General features: G+C 45.0%; 1 long non-coding RNA gene and 1 other non-coding gene across 6 annotated transcripts in view; both read right to left on the bottom strand.

Annotated features, from left to right (window-relative positions):
- Window positions 1-14,298, bottom strand: part of LOC131395204 (uncharacterized) — a 123,382-nt gene extending 109,084 nt beyond the window's left edge. Inside the window, exons 1-3 of one of the 5 annotated variants that reach the window (XR_009216298.1) lie at window positions 12,817-14,298; window positions 11,571-12,692; window positions 6,297-10,235 (exon numbers count right to left, since the gene is read on the bottom strand). This is a non-coding gene — a long non-coding RNA (uncharacterized LOC131395204). Of the gene's footprint in view, window positions 1-160; window positions 293-6,296; window positions 10,236-11,570; window positions 12,693-12,816 lie in introns of all 5 variants that reach the window. The other 4 variants (XR_009216290.1, XR_009216293.1, XR_009216289.1 and 1 more) reach the window with 4 other exon arrangements.
- On the bottom strand, window positions 12,210-12,283 carry LOC131400769 (small nucleolar RNA SNORD93). Its single transcript, XR_009217449.1, has one exon. It is a non-coding gene; the product is annotated as a small nucleolar RNA SNORD93 (small nucleolar RNA).
- Window positions 14,299-14,711: the final 413 nt, after the last annotated feature.

Here is a 14,711-nt window from a genome sequence, read left to right as displayed (position 1 = left end):
ATCTGTTTGGAAGGCAATCCAGGAAGCATGGTGAAGGAATGGGAAGTGAGACAGGGAAGGGAGGATAGCCTATAAAGTGGGTATTAATGTATGGGTTACTGCCAAGGGGAATTGGGGCTTAATCCTGCTGGGGCCCTCTAAGAAACTGTGTAGGACATACCTCAGAATTGTCCCACCAAGGACCAAGGAAACTGGGGTGTTTCTCCACCAAATCTTGTCACTCATCGGTCGAGGGTTGTTCCCAGGGGTGTTGACTTATGGGCACCTACAGGCTGCTGTCTTGTTCCTGTGTCTGGAGAGAGACCCTCAGGTAGACAGACACAGGTGCTTGGGATAGGAAGCCATTGGTGCACACAGGTGTTGTCCAACAAAGAAGCAGATGAAGTTGGGGATGGGCTGAGGGCATTAGGGCAGGGCACTGATATAAAGCTTATTTGAATTTTATTTTAGGTGAAATGGACTCTTGGGAAACCAGTTATGGATTCATCAACAATTCCAAAACTTTGGGAGAGCCAAAGGGCCACAAGTCTAACCTTGAAGGACAATAGACTACAATCATAGGGTTTCCTCTCTGGCTTCAAAACACTTTAAGGCTGCTTCACATGTGCCATCAGGAGTGGGAAACATACTGTAGGCAGACTGTCTTCTTGGCTGGCTTGGGCTTGGCCTTCCTCTACACAACGGTGCTGGGATTCCACTGCATCACCGTGAGCTATGCCTCAGCCAAGGGATCAGAGCCTCCCTGCTGGGCGTCCTCATGGCCCTTCTAGCTTTGTCTGGCCTGATGGGTACAATTCTCTTGACCAGGCTCAGGGGGCACTATGGCTTGGCCACCATAGCAATCATGTCCAATGGGCTCCACCCACGTAGGTTGTCTGATGCTCTGGGTGTTTTGTATCTTTGCTCCTGGAAGTCCTTTTATTTTTTTGGTGAGGAAGATTAGCCTTGAGCTAACATCTGTTGCCAATCCTCCTCTTTTTGCTGAGGAAGATTGGCCCTGGGCTAACACCTGTGCCCATCTTCCTCTACTTTATATGTGGATGCCGTCACAGCATGGCTTGATAAGCGGTGCGTATGTCCACGCCCCAGATCCGAACCTGCGAACCCCAGGCAGCCAAAGCGGAGTGCGCAAACTTAACCACTACACCACTGGGCCAGCCCCTGGAAGTCCTTTTGATCTGGCTATTTCCCCACTTCTGTTAAGCAAAAACTCTTCTTCAAACTATGATTGCTAAAAGAGGACTAGGTTCACCTTTATTCCTTTGAAAGAAATGTGAACCGACTTATCCTTCTGGACCACTCCTCCATCCACTGGACCAATAGGACGGTTCTGTTTGAAGGCGAGCAGGACACCAAGCATCTTGAGTCTTGCATCTCCACCATCTTACTCTTCTTGGGTGTGATCCTGGCAAGAATCGGTGAGCAGTGGGTCATGTGTGTTGTGGGATTCTGCAGCCTGTGATGTTGCTAAGCAATCTTAGAAGCATTTGATGGTCTTACCACTGTGTCATTGTAATTCTTCATCATTCATTCAACAAGAACTTGTTATGTGACAAGAGCTGTCCTAAACACTGGGGATACAAGAGTAGTTTAATCAGACAAGGTCTTAGCCCCATGGAGCATACAGTCTGGATGGGAGACCAGTGAGTATGTATTCAACAATAGTCAATGATACAAAGTGATAGGGGCTATGTTAGGAAAGGACAGAAGGATTGGGAACGTATAGGAGGGACACCACATCTGGTCCTGGGAGTTGGGATGCCTTCCTAAGGGAGGCACAATTAAGACATCCATGAAAGGCAAGCTAGGCAGGTGACACAGAGAGGGAAGAGTGCTGTAGGCAAGACAGACAGTTGTACAAAGGCCAAAATGTGAAAATGTGGAGATTTGGGAAAGTGAAAATAGTTATTTCCTGGGTGTCAAGTACGTAAATGCCACAAATGGCATCCACATTATAGGAGTATTTTGACCTGGATCCTTTCTCTGTAGAACTGGGATGGGGAGAGGGGAAAGAGGGCAGTTTGGTGGGGCCAAAGCTTTCCTTAGTGGCCTGAGGGAAGGGAGGGAAATCCTTTCCCAGAGACAGAGTGCCTAACTTCGAGGGTCTACAAGTTTGTCTGCCCCGAGAACTTGGTCCTGGAACTCTGCCACCAACCATATGTCATTCATACCTGGCAGTGAGGATATATCTGATTTAGTTAGAGTGTTTAAAAAACTTTTTTTTTTTTTTACATTTTGGTCATTTGATGCCTGATGAATCCAACAGTGACATGTTGAGGATCAACAGTGATGGCAACAGCAATCACCTAACAGCACATTGGCCTGAGTGAGTAGACCTGCAGATTCCCAGTCTGGGAAAGGTCTGGGCCTTGCTCCTGGACATGGAATCCCTGTGATCAGGTTTCCACCCAGAGAGCATCATTTCACTGCCCAAGCCCTGTTCTCTCCCCCAAATCCAAAGTCACCACCTTCAAAATCCCTCCCTGAGGACATAGCTCAGAGCCGGGGGGTTCCCTACTCCCAGGTCAGAAATGGGGGGAGTGGAAAGTGTGATGGTGTGTGGTGGAAGGATTGGATCAAAAGCTGAGTGTGTCTTCCTCATTCATTCAACAAACTTCCCTGCACGCTTCCTCTGTATGTGTCATCCACTACTCCACACACTGGGCTTTAGCAAGGTCCCTGCCCTCTTGGGGCTCAGAGCTTCACCGTCTCACATTTGGGGCCACACTGGGGTGGGAGCATGGCGTTTGGGACTCCTGATTTCTGCCATGGAGATCCAAAACCCCTTGGTCCACAGAAGCTTTGGGACTGGGAGAGGGGAAATGAGAGTTTAGTAGGGCCAATTCAGGTTGGACCTGGAGGTTATAAAACCATGGGCTAGCCTGGGAACCTCCTTTCTCTGATATAATGCATATGTATGTTTCTTTCTGTTGTGTTCCTAATTCCCAATAGCTGATTAGAAACCTGTTCTTTCATCTGGAGATTACCTCACATCTAAAATATTTTAAGTGTAGTACCTGATGGGTGGATGATCTTTTATTAGGGTATTTGGCTTGCACTTCCAGCCTTTAATTGCACAAACAACTGAGAGCAGATTGGCCATTTAAGATTTATGCAATTCATATTGTATTATGAAAATAAAGTTTTTAGTTCAAAGAAAAAAAAAGTACACCAGTGACTCCTGTCCACCGGATAACTTGACTCTTCCTGACACAAAGGAAATGATCACACTTGGAAAAAGTGAAATCTCATGGGCAATGCTTGCAATCTGGAGAAGCATTCATTATGAAAGAAACTTCAGGCTTTTCTCTGCTGCAATAGCAATTCTTTTTGCTGATCCTTGATAAGGATTCCAGAGACACAGAACACTCTTGATGCTCGTGAGGGAGACAGCTCAGGACATAGAGCCAGGCTGCCTGATGATGTTGGCAAGTTACCTGCGCTCCCAGTGTCACTGTTTCCTTATCTGTAAGGGGATAATAATGATAGCACCTACTCGTTATGGAAGTCCTGAGGATGCATTGAAATAATTCCTGTAAGTAATGTGTTTAGCATAAAACTTGCCCAAGTATAGGAGCTACTTGTTAAAAGTGAATATTAACTCTCGTCTTCAGTCTTCATCATCATTATATTCTGGGTGTAATTTTGGTGCTTTCATGAGCATTGTTGCGTAAGGGTGGAGTGTGGGATAGCTGGTGAGACAGAGAACCATGATGCTGAGTGGAAGGGATGCTGTGTGACTCCCGCACTCCCAATGCCAGCAAGTGCCATTTATATTTATTCCTAGCAGGATTATGAGTGACCCTGGGGTTGGTGGTGTGGGGTTGAAACTGCACACTTTAAAAGCACCAGTGCCCAAAAGGCTATATTGTGGCTTGGTTAGCGTGGTTAGCATGGTCAGGCCTGGTGGCTGTGATGAGTGCTCCTCTCACCGGGACCAGTGGCCTGTGGCCTGCCTTTGTGTCTACCACGTACCCCCAAGCTCAGAGCGCATCCTAGGCATTTGCTCAGTAAACAGTTGTTTGCATTCTGATGCAAACTAAGTTACAGAACTCTGGCAACAACAAGATTTGGCACATTGGCCAAAAGTCACTTTGCTTTTTAAAATCTAAGAACTGTAATTCTTTATGCCTTCAATTTAGAAATAATTCTGTCAGTGCAAATTAGCCTTCACTTCTTTGAGTGCCGCACACTGTTCCACTGCAGCATTTCACAAATACTCGCCGACTCTGTAAGCACTGCTTGTTAAGGGCCGGGTGTGGGGATTTTACAGGTGAGCTCCAGGTCAGAGTCCAGTGCAGGGCCCGGCCTTAGGCAGGCCAAGCCCGAGAGACTTAGAGGCCATGCCGTGTGGTCAAGACAGCCCAGGAGGATGGGGGGCCTGGTCAGGGTCCCCAGGTGGAGGTCACATCAGGGTGGCAAGGCCAGCCCAGGAGGACAGAAGGCCTGGCCAGTGCTCTGCAAAGGCAGACAGTGGAGAACATAGCATATTCAATCCAAGTAAATCTTGAGTTCAGAGCTAAGTCTGGGGATCAGGACAGAGGCAACCAGGAGGCCTCTGCAGGGCCAGAGCTGGATCTCAGGGAGAATCCAGAAGTCCAGCTTGCTGGAAAACCAACCAGGCAGCCATAGCTGAGAGCAGGTGCCCATGGAGGCAGGCACCAGAACCCCAATGCTGTCACTTAAGGACAGCATTGTTATCACCATGGCTGGCTTTTGCCCTACTTGATGCCTGGATAGCAGGTCCTGAGGATGCTTCTGAAGTGTAATCAAATGTGGCCTCTTCATGTAGTTGAAAGTAGGGGCTGTGGGGAGAAAGGAGGCTGATTCCTTCTCTGCTAAACCAAAAGCAAAGAGGAAAAATCTGGAATTGGGGCTAGATTTGAAGCTCAAGACTTTGCTCTCTGTCCTCAACATTTTTGGAATGAAGTGGAGGCATAAATAAATACATCCACAATGAAGTTATATTGCTATCTAGTGATGATGGTGGTGATGGTGATTCAAAAAGATAATTGTAATACCACAAATTATGACAGTAACTACCACGCACACAGGGCCAGGCATCATGCTACACATTTCCCAATACTATCTCATGTTAGCCCCCCGTGAAGTAGTGCTCTAAATATTCCCATTTCACAGATGAGGAAACTGAGCCCCAGAAAGCTTCGTTTACTCAACTCCACAATGCCAGTCAGTGCCAAAGGTGGAATTCCTCACTGAGGTCTATGACATCTATTTACATTTATTCTTCCCTAACACTGCTGCCCTGTAGGTCTCTGGTCCTTTGAACTCACTGTGACCCAGTTTCTTCAGGAGAACATTCCATAAGTGGAGACGGGTGGTGTGAACAGTGTGCAGTGCTCCCTGAACTACCTCACAGATCTCATCCACTTCATGCTTGTCATGCTGGTCCCGCAGCCACAGCAGTTTGGCATGCTGTTCTTCATCTCCACACTGTTTGTAACCATGGAGCTTGTGCTGTATTTTTTTTGTGCAAGAAAGTGTAAGATTATAAATGCCCACGCTCAGAAGACAGTGAAGAAAGGCCCTTTAACCTGAGAGGTAGGCAGTACCTCTGACCACTCAGAGCTCTAGTAACACTGGCCCCATCTCACACTGTTTCCAGTGACTTCCCTGCATTGCTCCTGGGTTTCTACCTTGTTCTGCTGCTACATTTGAGAGCAACTGTGTCATCCATCACCTTTTGCTGATAGCATCAATTGCATTAAATGCATTTTTGCAGTGATAGGTACTAGCCTGAGTTGGAAAGGGTTCTGACTCACAGCAAGCCTATTAACTAAACTGGATTCCACTCCAGACAACTTGAAGGGGCTTGTTTTAATTTTGCCAATATAATAATTCAACATTTTCAGGTTTCGGGTTTTTGTTGTTCTTCAGGTTCTAAAATTAGTCAGAATCTTCTGGTCAATGTTGAAATAAGAGAGGTGGAACATGGTCAATGATGTTTGGTCTCAATTCCTTGGGTGTGGGCTTTTGTTCTACTGCTGGTTCATGAATGTTCTTTTGATGTGTCAAGTGCCCCTCATGAAGATTGAAGCTATTTGTTGGAGAAGCAGATCCTGGCTACAACCTTCGAGTGGTTTCTAGACTCTAGGGCCAGGCCAGAGATCTGACAGTCCCTCAGGAGACTTGGGCAAGCTTTACCTCAGCGATCAAGCTAAGACCTCCCTTTTGACCAACTCTGATTAAGAAAACCACGGGGCTGGCCCAGTGGCATAGTGGTTAAGTTTGCGTGCTCCACTTTGACAGCCCAGGGTTCGCAGGCCCGGACCTACGCACCACTCAAGCCATGCTGTGGCGGTGTCCCACATATATAGTAGAAGAAGATGGGCACAGATGTTAGCTCAGGGCTAATCTTCCTCAGCAAAAAGAGGAAGATTGGCAATGCATGTTAGCTTAGAGCCAATCTTTCTCACCAAAAAAACCCCCCCCAAAAACCCCACTAGTTTGTGATGAGCAAATTTTGAGTTCAGGTCACTTATAAACAACACTAAAACTAGCTTTTGAGGAGCCTAGAAGAAAATCCAGGTAGCTCTTTGCTCAAAATAATAATGAAATGCTATTTTGTAAATGCTCTAATATATAAGTTCACTTAGAAGAACGAACCATGATGCTAGCAATTAAGCCCACTGAGGCCTTAAAGTAGAGAACTTTTCTGTGTGTGGGAAAGTCACATTTTAGGAATAGTCTGTAGCTTATTCAGTGGCACCTTAGCAGGTTGGCCTTGTTGGAAATGACATTTTCTAAGACAGGGTTTCTCAACCTCTGCACTATTGACATTTTGGGTCAGATAATCCTTTGGTGTGGGGGCTGTTCTGTGCATTGTAGGATATTTTGCAGCATCTCCAGCCTCTACCCAGTAGATGCCGGTAGCATCCCTCCCAACCCAGTTGTGACAATCAAAGTGTCTTCAGACATGTCCCCCAAGGAGGACAAAATTGTCTCCCCTCTAGCCATTCTTAAGAACTAGTGCTTAAGAGAAATTGGAAACTAAAGGAAGAATCCATTTACTAACGAAAATGACAAAAATTCATTATTACAGTCTTGTGTCGCTTAACGACAGGATACATTCTGAGAAGTGTTGTTGGGTGACGGTGATCTTATCATTGTGCGAACATCATAGAGTGTACTTACACAAACCTAGATGGTACAGCCTACTACACACCCAGGCTGTATGGTACTAATCTTATAGGACCAGTGTCGTATATGCGGCCCATCATATGTGGCGCATGACGGTGGTAGTAAGGACACTACAAAAAGGGGATTTTACACAGACTTGCTTTTTAGAGCTAAGTGACAATGAGAGAAGGAGAGAATTTTGTGGAACATTTTGCTTAACATAAGGTAGTTTTAAAAATTATACTTTATATACGTTCTTGTAGTATTTATGGTGCCACTTCCCTCAATCTCTCCCTTCCATAAAAAAAACCTGAAAGACTACATTACTACAGACACAAATACATACACACACACCCCAAACTAACCAGGTCAGGGAACCAGAACTGTTCTTCATATGGATTCTTCACTAAGGAAGTTGTATTTTGACACGATATGGCATACCAAGTCCCTTGGCCCTTGATTATTCTAATGAACACACGAGTACTTGCAGAGCAGGCACAGAACAAGAGTGTTTAATAAATACATTCTGAAGTCTTTTATTTAGAATCCCCAGAAGTGCTAGCAGTGTGAGCATAGAATTTATGTCAAGTCTTCTAAGTAGCACTGGCTGCCCACACCTGCACCTTCTGCTCACCTGTAAAGTATGCATTTTAAGCGCTAATTTTACTCTTACTTTTCCTCAAGGTCCTATGTAGAAGGAAAGTAACCTCTCTCTACTGGATTGTGGAACCACTATCTGCATGCTTCCACGATCATTTTGATTCATGTTTTAGACCAGTGTTGCTCAATAGAAATGCAATGTCTATCACATTTACATAATTTTAATAATATATTTCATTTTACCCAATATATTCAAAATATTATCTCAAAATTGAGATATTTCACAATTTTCTAATGTATTAATTCTTCCAAATCTGATGTTTTTTATACCTAAGCACATATCGGTTTGGACTAGCCACATTTCAAGTGCTCAGTCGCCACAGGTGGCTAGTGGTTACTGTATTGGAGTGTGGTTTTTGAGTCTGTGGTTATTCCCAATGTTCCATGTATTTCTCCACTATAGGAGGTTGATAAATGATACAATGGGCTCTATTCTGCCTTAAAGAGTGGAGGTAACATGCCAAGGCATTTGTCCAACTGGAAAATCAATGGTGTTAGGCTGCGTTCCATCAACTACAACATTCTGCTCTGTTCCCACAAACAAATCCCGGTGACATACATCAAACTGATTTGACTGGATTTTATCTTTTCATCTCTGAGACAGACTGATGTAGAGCAGTCCTTCAGGAAATGCAGATGGCAAGGATTGAGGGTACCTCAAGACAACTGGCCCCTTGCAATACACATAAACTCCACTAGGGGGCCTCTAGTCGTGATTGCATAGTCCCCGATTGTGATAAATCACAACTTTATAACAAAATATCTGAATCAGAACTTTTCAGTTTATGCATACAAGGTAAATTTCAGAAAGGGGACCTTTATGAGTATAAAATAAAAATAAGCCTTTCAAACACATCTCTGTTTATCTGTTCATACAATCTAAATATGGCTTTTCTCTCAAAAGGTGTTACCCCTGGCTTTGAGTATGCCCAGGCTCCCAAGGGTCACTGGCCAACTGACCTCACTCCTCCAGAGCCAAATGCATCCGTCTCCATGATCTCTAGATCCCCGTTTAGTTATCTGGACACCTTCTCTGTTCTACTTCTCCCTTCAAGGTACTTGAGGTCAAGAGGGGAAAAATGTATCTTCTCACTTGGGATCCTGGGAGCCTAGAATGCAAATGAGCCCTCCTCTCCCTTCTCCCCCTCCATTCTAAAGTTCTAGTCAAGTACCAAATTACAAATTTGGCAGCTAGCTCTTTCCTCTGGCCCCTAGGAGGCTCAGAACCAAATTGGCAGAAGCCTAAAACCCCAGGTCCAATGGCTTGGTTTTCTAACCCTGCTCTCTCCTCGCTGAGCTTTTACTCCCTCTTCTAATTATTGTATTGTTTGCTATTTGTTTATAAGCCACCCCAAATCACTCTGGGAACATGGTGATGTGGGGGATGTAAACCGATATAATAGTCTCTTCACAGTTTACCCTAAAATTGAATCTTCAGATATTAGGTGAAATTCCTCATAATAGAAGTCGACTGAGGCATTCTAACTGGCTCCATTTTACATAGCAATATGGGTAAGTCACACCGTGTAAGCTCCATAAAGTCAGGAATCACCCACCATGGGACTTAACACATAGGAGAAAGAGTAAATATTTGCCAAGTTATATGATTAAATATTTAAGGTCTTAAGAACCTCAAAAAATACCTAGTTTAGTTTGGAATATTCATTTGAACTACAAAGATTTGCCTGGTTTTAAGAAAAACTACTTGTATCCAAGTGCTTAGGAACACTACTGTACCTCAAACAACAAAGGGATATGCCCATTCTTGAAATCCAATTATGTGACTCAATTTACCTGAACTGACATAGCAACAGCATAACTGTGATCCTGGGCAGGTCACATCAGGAGAGGTTAGCGACTGGAGTCCTCAAGATTTCATATTTTCAATGAAATCATAACCATTAGCATAAAATTGTATTCTGATCACATTTCCTTTCTAGTCATAATCAGATATTCTCTTCATGACCAAGCTCCTCCCTTGGAACTAATAAGTCCTCCTTGAAAACACTGCATTCAACTCCAGATTTGCTTCACTTCTCTTCAGGGCACTCAAGCACAAAAGAACGGCCTGGTAGTTTAACAGTCAGGTTGGCATCTTTCCATTCCTGCTTTAGCTCTGCTCAACATGTGAGTGTGTGCTGTGCCAAGGAGGGCAAGTTGACTCTGCAGAATCGTGTGACTGGCTGCAATTCCTCATCCCATTTTCTTTGGTGATGCTAGATTCTACGTAAGGTATTGTTCAATTCTATGCTGCGATGGTATAGGGAAGGGGATTTAGGGGAGATGGAGCAGGGAATGTATCAAACCTGGAACCACATGGGGGCATCTGAAGGACATTATTTGCTCCTACAGGCAAGATGGCACAACTTAGCTCATCAGAAGTACCCATGGTCATGGGGGCCGGGCTCAACAGGCTCTGTGTTCAGACCTATTACCTACAGGAAAGAACAATGACTCACAAGCAATACTTGGCCCATCCCTTTCAAAAGCATCTTTGAATATCCCAAGAGAAACAGGGACTGAGTTCAGACTGGTTTTTTCAGGAGTAAACCATGTGGCTTATGCATCAAGCTTTGAAATCAACCCAAGCCCAATTATTCAGCACCTAGAACCTCACTTCATTTCCCCAATTCCCTGGCTAGTCAGGAACAGCCAAGGCCATTCTCAATTTTCCTGGAATGGAAAACTGCCAGTGTGAAAATGCAAGGCTGCAAGGAACCCAAAGTAGTACTAACAAAGGTACAGGGCATATGGTTAACAGAATTTCCACACTCCATTTTCTGCTGCCATGTGGCCACTAGAACGGATTGTCAAGAGACTGAGGGAAAAGTGCCATGCCACAGATGAGATTTAAAATGCAGCTGTTAAGACAATGAGGAACATGTTGTTACCTGAAACATCCATAGAGAAATTTTATATCCTCGATGGGTGGGCCAACATGTACCCTTTGGTCTCGTTTCTCAGGTATTTATTGTGTGCATGAGTTATTTATGTGACTTATACCCCAAAGCAATTTTTATGTTTTTGCCACTTTTAACATCTCAGTAAATCACTGAAATGCTGACCCAAGATTGTTTTCCCATAGATTTCATTGGAAATGTCATTAAGATGCCAGAAAGGATAAGTTTTTAATGTCACATTAGAATATAATTTACATTCAGTAAAATTCACCCCTAAAGCTGACCAATGCAATCACTACTATAAGCAAGATGTAGAATACTTCCCCCTACAACTCCCTTATGCCCCTTTGCAACCAATCCCTCCCTGATCCCTAGGGATCCACTGATTTGTTTTCTGTCAAGGGTCAGATTTAATCATTTAAATGATGTATTATGGAATAATTTATAAGGATACAGAGCCAAGTTTTTAAAAAGACACTTTGAAAAAGTTTTCTTTAGTATACCAACAAAATGAAGGCAGCTTCATGTTTTACTCCACATATGCAGGATCTTTTGCCCAGTGCAGAGATCTCAGGCAGAATTAAGCCAACATTGTCATATATATGCCTCAAAAGTAATATTTAAGTAAGAGTACACCACAAAAGTACATATAATCTTTAGTCAAAAGAATAGGATTTAAAAGTAACGTTTGTGAATTAAAGCAGTTGACAAAGCTATCTTAAAATAGTTGTAGAAGAGCTAGTCTAGCTAGTTACTGTGTCCAACTTCAGGCTGGGGCCAGTTGATAGAAAAACTACTTTAAATGGAATTTAATTCTATGGAAATTCTCTATAGGGCAGATATATATTCCTACAGATACTTGGCACCTACCTTCTCAAAATTCACCCCTGCTACCACCATAGAAGGGACAAAGAAAAAAAACCTCTATTCTGTGTATATCAGTTGTCACATGTTCAAATACTCCTTATCTACTTGAAAAGCTTCTTTCAAGCACAATTCTGTCCTTCAAGCACCAGCCCTGTAAAAGAAGTATCACAGAGGTAATTAGATCAGAAATTACTCAATAAAAGATTTACTATTAAGAGAAAGACAGTGGTTTCTAAATCATATTTACAAAAGCTGTGCAGACAAGTAAACAGAATTCCCCGATGTGCTGCTACACATTGCCAACTCAGACATAGTGATGTTCCTAACAAAAAACAAATTTTTTACTCAAAATCCTATCTTACTAATGCTAACAATTCACCTCAGCCTTCCATAAGACTCAAACTCAAAAGCTTCTCAAAAGACGTTAATTTACCAAAATAGCCACCATTGAAAAAGATAAACATTTTGAAAGATTAATGTCAATCACTTAAAAATCCACCTTTTCTAAAATAATCTTTTCCTTGGCATAACAAAGTATTATGTATTTACCGGAGACTTTTTTTTCTTTTTATTTAAAACATACTTTTTAAATGGGGGGGGGAGGGGATGTGACTGCATGTAATAAATTCCTCCCTATCAAGTTGGCCTCAGGTAAATCCTTCAACCCATCAGAGCAGAAGCATATCCGATCAGATTCGAGTTCTCATCCTTGGCCAAGACTTCCATTCAACTATTTAGTAATTCAAGCCAAATTCTTTCCCTTTGGTCCATACCTTAATTCATCAGTATCTTGAACTGCACTGAACCTGGTAGAAAAGGGAGAACAATGTTAAGGGTATCATGCAGTTAACTTTTCATGGTTTTTTTTTTGGAAAGAGTGGCTTTTATTGTGGCTATCTACTAGCTACTTTTGATGAATAAGTAAAAAACTACCTTTGAATACAATTCCCGTAAAAAAGCTACATTCTCCAAATTTCCTTGGGAATCACCTATAATTTCCAGCCAAGAGTAAAATGAATAATGAATTAAATTCCTATACTCAGGGAATCCACTTAATAGAATATCAGTAGTCATAATCTTTCCAACTTTATCTCTTTGTTACATTAGCATGGAATAGTATCAATGCTAGGAAAAAAAAATACTGGCAACAGGAGGAAGATGGGCACGGATGTTAGCCCAGGGCCATCTTCCTCAGCAAAAAAAGAGGAGGATTGGCGGATGTTAGCTCAGGGCTGATCTCCTCACACACACACACAAAAAAATACTGGCAACAGTATTTACCTAGGAAGAAGTGAAACAAACGTTTAACATTTAAAAACCAAAGGAAGCCTGAAACTTGTTTACCTCTCAGAGGTGGAAGCAGAGCCCAGAGGCCGGGAACAGTCCTCAGCACCTGCTCAGTTTCCATAATCCTCAAATAGACGCTGGCTCAAGCCGCTTCCCGGTCATGCTGCCTGGCTCTCTCACATGGAATTGTTTAGTTTGGCTCAACAGGAGCCCCCACACCTAAAGCAGTCGTCAAACAGCTTGACCGTGGCATTTCCGTGTTGTACACTACTGACCAGATGGAGCATTAGGGGCAGGGAAAGCTGTCCACGGGCTCTGGGCCCATGTATATGGCTGGAAAAAGGGTGCCTAGAGCACAGCCTGCAACACGACACTTATTCCTCTGTAAGAGCATGATAAAATTGATATCCCTTTTGGTTTCCTAATCAGTAAAATAGTCTCTCACAATTCTGAGGAGAACAAGTAAACCCCACGACGCTCACATTTCAAGAGGTGACTAATAAGTGGTACCTATGACAGCTTCATTCACTCACTTTAGATATTTAAAAATTTTACTAAATTCGGAGAATAACCATTTGTACAGTAATGTGTACCAGTCAAGAACACTTAAAATGTTGGATGAGGGTCCTGCGGCGCGTAACGCACTGGTCACTCCTAAAAAGGTGAACCTGGGGGAGAAAATTGCAGGCTCCCCCATTAAGGCTCACAGCAGTTATCCGCTCCCGCAAGACTCACTACCAGACGTTTTGAAGCCCAACCACCGTGCAAAGTGGCAGCTGAAAGGCATTTGTGGCGGAGTGGCTGTGTGGGCGAAATCACCTCGGTTTGTTGCTAACACCGGAATTATACTGTTCGCAGGGAAACGGAAAGCGCTTCAGATCTATAACCACATGCGCTTCCTAAACTGGCTGTGTGCGGGTCAGGGGAACCGCTGGACAGGCGGGAGCCCCGAGGGCGCCAAGGACTCGGACACCGTCCCGGGCTCTGCGCCTCTGCCCCCGGTCAGTTTGATTCTTGAAATGTTATCTTTTCATTGAAAAAGGAGCTTGAAGCTCCCTGTGGCCCGGATCCCTTGAGCGTCGGGGCCACATGCACGAGATGCTGCAGGCGCCCCGGCCACTGGGGAGAGGAGGGGCCTTAGGCGCCACGAGGGTGCTTCCCGGGAAGGGCCCCCGGCACCACGAAGACGTCCCCACCCAAAGGGGGCCCTCACAGGGCTCCCCAGGGTGATCCTTCCCCGGGCCTGGGAGGGCCTCTCCCGAGGGGACACCGAGCTGAGGCCGAACCCGGGTCCCGGCCGCCCGGACGGGGCGGGCACGGGGACAAGGAGGGGCGCGCCTAGTAACTGCCACCGGAGAGACCCCAGGCCACGTGGCCGGCTCCGGCGTCGAGCCCGTCGGAAGCCACTTACCGAGTCGCGGGCCGCGGCTGAAAGGGGAGGGCGCCGAAGAGACCAAGTTTAAAAGGGGCCTGGGCCGTCAGGGCCCGGCGGCAGCCAACCAAAAAGTTGCCCAGGCGCCCCTTCCGGCCCAGCGCCCGCCCCGCCGGCGGCGCCCGGAGGCCCTCGCGCGCTCCCTGCCGGCGGCCTGGGGACAGCGGGGCGGGCGGCGGCCCGGGCTCCCCAGCCCCGGCCTCGGAGCCTGCGGACTCGGGAACATCTGCCCCCAAACATTTCCCTGAGTGTGGTGTCCACTTCCCTCGCCCGGCTCACATAATGTTAGGTATCTCCGTCCCCCACCCCAACCCCTCCTCCTAAGTATCCCATGCCGGTGGCGGTCTGCAAGCCACAGGACTCGCAGTCCCCAGCCTTGCTCTTACATTTAGTTTTATCCTTAATCTGTCCTTGGAATTTTGAGA

This window comes from Diceros bicornis, chromosome 3 (genome assembly GCF_020826845.1).
Source record: "Diceros bicornis minor isolate mBicDic1 chromosome 3, mDicBic1.mat.cur, whole genome shotgun sequence".
NCBI classification, from domain to species: Eukaryota; Metazoa; Chordata; class Mammalia; order Perissodactyla; family Rhinocerotidae; genus Diceros; species Diceros bicornis.
This window is presented reverse-complemented; position numbering and strand designations above follow the sequence as displayed.